The sequence below is a fragment of the Osmerus mordax genome, chromosome 5 (assembly GCF_038355195.1).
Source record: "Osmerus mordax isolate fOsmMor3 chromosome 5, fOsmMor3.pri, whole genome shotgun sequence".
Taxonomy (NCBI): domain Eukaryota; kingdom Metazoa; phylum Chordata; class Actinopteri; order Osmeriformes; family Osmeridae; genus Osmerus; species Osmerus mordax.
In genome coordinates, this window is record NC_090054.1 from 12868584 (window position 1) to 12876574 (window position 7991).

A 7991-nucleotide genomic window follows, 5' to 3' on the forward strand; every position below is an offset into this window, starting at 1 on the left:
CCTCACTCTGTACACTGCTTTGGATGGAAGAAGAGAACCGACTCTTTGGGGTCACACTTGGAACTAAGATTTCTTTAGTTACTGTACTACTGTATTTATTTTTTCTAGGGTAAGTAGTCCTTAAATTATCTAACCAATTTAACCTGTTTGACCTGTAAATATAATCTGCAATAGACCTGCTGTACTTTTATCATTTCTATGAACTAGCTAGTTAGCATTATTTGGTAACTAACTGCTGTCTTGTAGTACGGATCTATGTATCTCTCATTTAGAGAGCCCTGTGCTAAAATACTCTAGAACTTTCTCTATGCTTTATGGCAGCCTTGCGACTGGTTAAGCATGGTCTTCAATGGAAATATACATTAAAAGGGAATCGCTTGACTTGGTGTACAATATTAAGAGAAATATATACAAGTGATCTGTCTTTTTTTCTTAGTGCAGTGAATTTACTAAACTGTGTCAAACACGTTTAGTGCACTTCATAAGTGTTCAACATTTTATCTTTTGCAGTTGTAAGTCTATTGACATTTCTCCCATTGTTCTGGGGGATGCTCAATGCTAGCATATTTTTGTACTAGAAGATAAACACAAGTTCAGAGGATGGTCATCCTGTCCACCTGGAAGGTACATCAGAGGTTTACACACGGACAGGAAGTGATGTCAGCGGACATTCCATAGAGTGGGCATTTCTATAAGTTTAGAAACTAGTGCATACGTTTAGAATATTTTACAAAGCACATGCCAAGCTTTCAATGCAACGGGGTTTAACTAATCATTTTGGAAACTTGGTCGTAGAGTACTAGCTCTATTTGATTATTTCTGGTCTATTTACAAAGGAGATAGATAATAGGTTCATTTTTGAGATTCTGTCATTTTTTGGGGTTTGGGATGACAGTGTGCAGCTGTGCCTCAGTTCTGGCCAATATAATGGTTGTAAATAACCATCAAATATTGGATTTCAAATTACAGTGAAGTTTGTTAAAGGAAACAACTTAATGTTTTGCTTAAAATATTTCTGATTTAGTTTTGGGGATATTTGGACGTATTTTTCTACACTGTAGACATAACTTAAGGAATATGAGAATGAAAAAAAGGAAAGAGTTTGTTCTTAAGATACAACAACTGCATAAAAACCATATAGTATTTAACTGATGCACACCTACTGTGCAATTCACCTGGTATGAGTGTTGCTCCTCTATGCTAAAATAGATAGATTATAAAACTGAAATATAAAAGGATTGTCATACAAGTACTTTACCAAAGAGTGCCACTTTAGTAAGACATTAATATGAAAAGTACAGCTTATTGTAGTCTGTATACAAACATGCAACACCACCCCCTAGTGGATTGACAGTAGAACAGAAGAATGCATACAATGTCCATAATCCTTTAAATAGCACGACTGCGACATTTGGACAGTGTAAATGATTGTACAGATTATTGTAGCATTGAAGCTCTCCAATGCTAGGAAATTGGTTTTCACGGTAAAAGAAAGCTGAATTGACTTTTTGTTTTGTTTGTAAATGCTGTGCTAGCAGATGGACCATGTATTTTTGCAATAAAGTTGTTACACAGTGCTCAAAACGAGCAGAATATGAAAATATGTTGTTTTTTTGGTACTGTAGGGCCCGAGTCAAATCCAAAATGATTCTCATTCTTGCAGATATCTAATATTGGCGGGGGGGGGGGGATATTCCATAAACCTATAGTAGTATGAGCAAGTACTTGGGCAAGGCACTTCACCCTACTTGCCTCGGGGGAATGTCCCTGTACTTACTGTAAGTCGCTCTGGATAAGAGCGTCTGCTAAATGACTAAATGGAAGTATGGAAGTGTAAAGACTGAGCTTTGACTGGTCTGACTTGGTACCCTCTCAGCTCCCAGTTTTAGTGACAGACAGTATAAGATCCCAATGAAGGGGCACTGAAGGTCAAGGTGATTCCCCCTGAAAGGTCAAAATTCCCCAACAAGTGCTCCGGAAGACCGGTTTTCAAGATTTCTGCCTCCAACTAACATTTATGTGACATTTCACGAGGTCCTACTCAAGTAGTTACATAAATCATCGGCATGACATTATGGTAAACAGGCGGTGGGGGAGGGATGGGGGGGGGGGCAGAATCTCCGAGAGGGTGTCGCTGGGTATTGCAACCCAAGAGTCTCCATAATACACAAGTCTCACTGAGGGTCAAAAGTAATGCCTGGGGCGCTCCATTGAGCTTCATAATCAAATCACGTCTCTTTGCTTACGACGCATACCACAGAGCATTAGCACGGCATGCTAAATACTTCTCGCCCCTTACGCTGAAATTGAAGCCCATCCTGACAGCCTGTTTGCGTATGGCGTGACCAGCAAAGCAGCCCTCCTGCATAGTATGAATGAAGATTCAATGGTGGACGTGCTGCCTGGAGGTATGTTGTCGCGGCTTTTGTGTCTTCTGGAACGTGAGGGAGAGATCCGTGGGCCTGCGGTGTTCCACGGCTTCCACCTGGAGATGCTGCAATCTAAAGGGCCTAACACATCTCACCTGAGCTCTGTCAGAAGGGATTGACTGGGAGATTCTGGTATGACATTCCTACTTTTCAGCGAAAAAAACCTTTATTTTTATTTGTGGTTATCAAAAGCTGCTTGCTTTAGTGGTCTTCAGCCATCGGTAAAGGATACAAGGTTGGAGCGTGTTAATCAACTCAAATACCTATAATTGCCCAGAATTATATTTGATTGCCAAAGCCAGCCTGCCCATAAGTGAATGAATTGTAAATCTCGCAAAGGGGGTATTGGCAGTCTGTGACACGTGTGTTCTGATTTAGTGTCCAGCCTACGTGAACAATTCTTCAGCAGTTCAGGCTCTTCAGATCCTGTTTCTAACCCTGGGTTTGTTCATGGTCATCCAGTCCTCTTCTGTAGTCTGTCCAGTTTGTGGCAGCGTGAATAGACAGGCAGCGTTGGGGACTTTGTCCAAGTACACAATGATGCAGCCTCAGGATCGTTTTGTGATAACAAGCTATTCTCTGCTCTTATCTCCCCAAGGTCCTTCAGTCTAGCGAAGTTACCCACAGATAATTCTCTGTCTTGTGTAATATCTGTTTAGTTTATTATTCATGTTTATTTACTTCAGAAAAAGATAGCAGTACTGCTCTGGATTTTGTCAGAGCTGGGTTTATGTTATGTTACATAATTTACTTTATGATGACACTTCCTTTGCCAAGCTGTTTTGACACTGCTATTGACAACGCACTGGATTATCGTCACAAGAGAAGCCACAGGAGTTGTCGTCTCGTGCCAGCAGTAGCTGTGTGGGAACGTGAGGTGAACGTGTTCACTGCTCATTTTAAAAAGTCTTACAGCCATACAGTAACCATACAGGTGTCACTTTTTTTGTACCACAGAATAAGGAACTTTGTCATTCTATTCCAAACCAGACATAAAAAGCAGCAAGTGAAATAGTTCTTCTTAATCCTACCAAGATTAAAGATACATTCTCTCACACTGAATGGAATGAATACATAGCATGAAAACACAGACCTTGTATTTTACACCCATTGGTGTCTGTTTCTTTATTTCCAAAATGTCAAATTTCACTTGAAATGGGATACAATTGTTTGAACACTTCACAGTATAAAAATGATTAAACGCAGTTGATATTCTATAAAGTGTCACACATGTTGTTGACGTCTGAAGTGAAGGTGACAGGGTCTGTATAGGTGTGTGTGCTCAGTGTGGTGCTGGGTGCTGTGTGTCTGACAAAGCTGACTGCTCAATGTGACAGTAGAGAAACAGCCCTGCCTCAGGTCTGCCTCTCCTTTCTACAGCTGAGGCACATTGTGACTGTGTGTGTGTGTGTGTGCAGGGGTGCCGTAATGGGGGGGAGATCAGGACAATTCTAAGGGCCCTGATCAGACATGGGGCCCAGCAGATAATTGGGGGCTTGGAGCCCAGACTACAAATTAGCCAGGGGGCCTAGAAACTCTTGCGACACCCTTGTGTGTCTGTGTGTGTGTGTGTGTGTGTTTTTCAGAAGGAAAGAATGCGAGAGAGCGTTTGAGATAAACAAACTCAGTCCTGCTGTAGTTGGGTTCAGATGGGAGTGTTGGAGGTGGATTAGAGTAGGATTAATATTGAATCCATAAATTCGCCTCTTATCCACTGCTCCATTCATCCTATATGCAGCCCTCTCATGGGCAGATGGGGCTGTACTGTATGAAAACAGCTATAGAATTCTACCCCCCCCCCTCCCCCCTCTAATGAAAGATGCTGTAAGATATATAATATCATATCTATTCCCTTTTTTCATTGCAAAGTACAGAGATGACTGCCTGGGTCTTTTGGCTGCATTGGGTATTTTTAGTTTTAGAAGTCAGTGAATAAATTCCAGAATAAAAACTAGTGTATTTGAAATGGCTAATTAAAAGGTTTTCCAGCTCAAGTTCATGTCATTTGAGGCAGCTCATTTGAGGCAGCTCATTTGATGCGCCGCATACATTTCATGTTATTTGCCACGGTTCCTCTTTTAGGAACAAAAAGAATAACTGTGCCTGATTAAGTAAGGGCATACGCCGATCAGCCATAACATCATGACCACTGACAGGTGAGGTGAATAACATTGATTATCTCGTTATCATAGCACCTGTCAGTGGGTTGGACATATTGACAAGGACCAAATTGCGATGGCTAGACAACTGGGTCAGGGCATTTCCAAAACTGCAGCTCTTGTGGGGTGTTCATGGTCTGCAGTGGTCAGTACCTATCGTAAGTGGGCCTTGTAGGAAAAGTGGTGAACTGGCAACGGGGTCACTGATGCACGTGGGGAGCGAAAGGCTGGCCTGTGTGGTCCGATCCAACAGACGAGCTACTGTAGCTCAGATTTCTGCAAATGTTCATGTTGGTTCTGATAGAAAGGTGTCAGAACACAGTGTATTGCAGTTTGTTGCGTGTGGGGCTGCGTAGCCGCAAGCCAGTCAGGGTGCCCATGCTGACCCCTGGCCACTGCTGAAAGCGTCTACGATGAGCATGTGAGCATCAGAACTGGACCACGGAGCAATGGAAGAAGGAGGCCTGGTCTGATTCTTCACGTTTTCTTTTATATCAAGGGTATGGCCAGGGTGTGTGTGCGTCGCTTACCTTGGGAACACATAGAACCAGGATGCACTTTGGGAAGGTGGAGGCAGTGTGAGGCAGTGTGATGCTTTGGACATTGTTCAGCTGGGAGACCTGCCATTCATGTGGACGATACCTTGACACATACCACTTAGCTATGTGTTGTCGCAGACCATGTACTCCCTTTCACGGAATCGGTATTCTCTGATGGCCGTGGCATCTTTCAGCAGGAGAATGCGCCCTGAAACAAAGCAAAAATGGTTCAGGAATGGTTCGAGGAACACAACAACGACTTCAAGGTGTTAATTTGGCCTCAATTCCCCAGATGTCAATCCTATCAAGTATCTGTGGGATGTGCTGTACAACACAGACCAGGAAGACCCTTATCTTCAGTTACGACTGACAACCACTGGTAGTAGAATACATCTGATTGGTTCTAAAAGCTATGATTGTCTGTGTGTTCATCTATGAAAACCAATAAAACATTGTTGTCTCTCCTAAGCTTTTGTCCACATTAAAAAATCCAACTATATTGGTATGTTTACCAACCTAGTTACCTGATTAAGCTTGTAGGAATGGGTCATGTGTCATAATAATGACATTTTTTGACAGGAACTACAGTATAAGGCTTAAGAAAATGTTTTCATTTTAAGTCCTTAAAATGACATTCGAAAGTAAAACTAAATATATACTCATTATGCTACACAGTTGGTAGCATCAATGAACAATCTTTGACATATGCTTTTCTTTTCTTATAAAGAATTGTGGCTTTTGTGATGATCAGATGATCTTGCTCCTGTCCTGCTGTAGTTCCTCAACTGTTCCCATTCTGCCCTCCAGACGTCTTCCCTCAAGTCTTTGTCCAAATAAAGTAATTATTTATGGGAAGAATCATGTAGAAACTAGACTATAGGGCATGAAGCCCCTGCTCTCAAAGGGAGGCCTGTCCAGGGGAGATGTTCTAACAGGTTGGGGGCAGGTGGGTCAGTCCGCCTCCCTGGTGTTGCTTGCATCAGGTGCCAGTCATGCTGAAGTCCTGCTCCGTTGGGGTGGAAGGGCTTTATCTTAAGGAGGGAGGGGGGTGGAATGGGGGGGGGGGGGTGATTGACGGTATCTACAGACACACACACACACACACACATAGTGGCTGGTCACCAGTACAAGAGAGCCAGTCATGACCCACGCCCGAGGGCCCTGGAAGCCTGGCATGTGACTGAATGAGGAGAACTCGTCCAGCTATGAGAATAGGAGGCAGGCAAGAATCGTTCAGGCAGTGCTGCCTCTGTAGCCTTTGATGCGATAGGGCATGCGCCGGAACTGATGCTAACGACCTGCCTGGCGAAGCCGCTCGTCCTACACTGTGCGGCACAGCCGGAACATTCTGTTTGAAACCCCAGGCAGACTGGGGTTTCAGGATGCAGGAGGGATCCACATCAAAGGTGAATGAAAGTCATCAGTGGTGGGCTTTCTCGTCTTGCGTTTATCACTTAATTGAAAGTTGACATTCGGCGGGGAACATTTGCGACAAAGCTCGGGGTGTGCGTGGCCGGGTGTGGCGCTGGACGTGTTGTCAGTTTAGGACGTTCAGCATGTCTGTGTATGTGTGTCTGTGTGAGTGGTCTGATAGGTGACAGGGCTCAGTCTGTGTGTGTGTGTGTGTGTGTGCGCGCCCCCCCCCCCCCACCCTCCACCTACCAGACTGACACAGACTATTATTCCACTGATCAATACATTAATGACTGTACTGTGTGGGTGTGTGTACTGCCAATGCTCACTTCAGTGGGTGTCAAGGGGGTCAGAAAAGAACTAAGTTCTGCATTATTATGCAAATACAAAAACCTGTCGCTGTCATTAACACTAAAATAAACTGCCTCACTATAATTAACACTGACAGAGGGGAGAATCATGTCTTTCTGCTGTTGATTAGTGTCAATATACAATACATAGTGAAAGGAGAGTACAGATTGTGATTAAAGCCCCATAGAGCTGTATAAGAACATTATACTTCCAACTGTCAAAATATGCATTATACATCTCTTTTCACTCTCTCTCTCCCACACACACACACTATGTACTTTATACATGAGGGAATATTATGCGACAGGTTATGTTACAGGTTCAACTAGTCTGCATCCATGTACGTGTTCCTGCAGGGTCACAGATAGGCTTATTTGTCACAACAACAGAAAAAGTTACGTTTAAGGTAAGGTAATTGCTTTTGACGTGTGTGTGTGTGTGTGTGTGAATGTGTGTATACACACATATACATACTACCTAGTGTCCACCTAAGGCAAACACTGTATAAGCGAGCTGGGGCAAGGCTACTCTACCCTGAAGGTGAACACAGTAGCCTACAGAGGAGAGAACAGCACCCTGTCTCCCTCACTCTCCATCTCCCTCTGCTCTCTCAGAGCTTTTTCAACACTGCGGGTTTGGAAATTATTCCAAGTTGTTTACATGAGTCCTGGAACCCTGTTGGGATCCTCCGAGGGGGTATTTGCACGAGCGAAGCATCCAGGTGTGAATACACGGACTCCATACATCCTCACGTGTGCTGCACTTTCATCAGGTCAAATACCCAATACAAGCACCAAGCAAAGCTTTGCAATCCTGAACTGTCTCAACTGTCATGGTAAAATGTCAATCCACCATTGCAGTTCTAGGTGTGCTGAACCGCAATGGTGTGCTTTATTTCTATTCCGATCCCCCTCCCAAAAATATGTCAAATCTATTCTTGCAATTTAAGAATAGGGAAAACAGGTGAATAAGTAATAGTTTACATTCTTAATTTATATCTCTTTCTCCGTTCAAGTACAGACTTTTAATGAAAGACAATCTAAATTGAATAAAAAACGGCTGAATTAATCAACATAAGAACACAATTTGATACTGTGAAT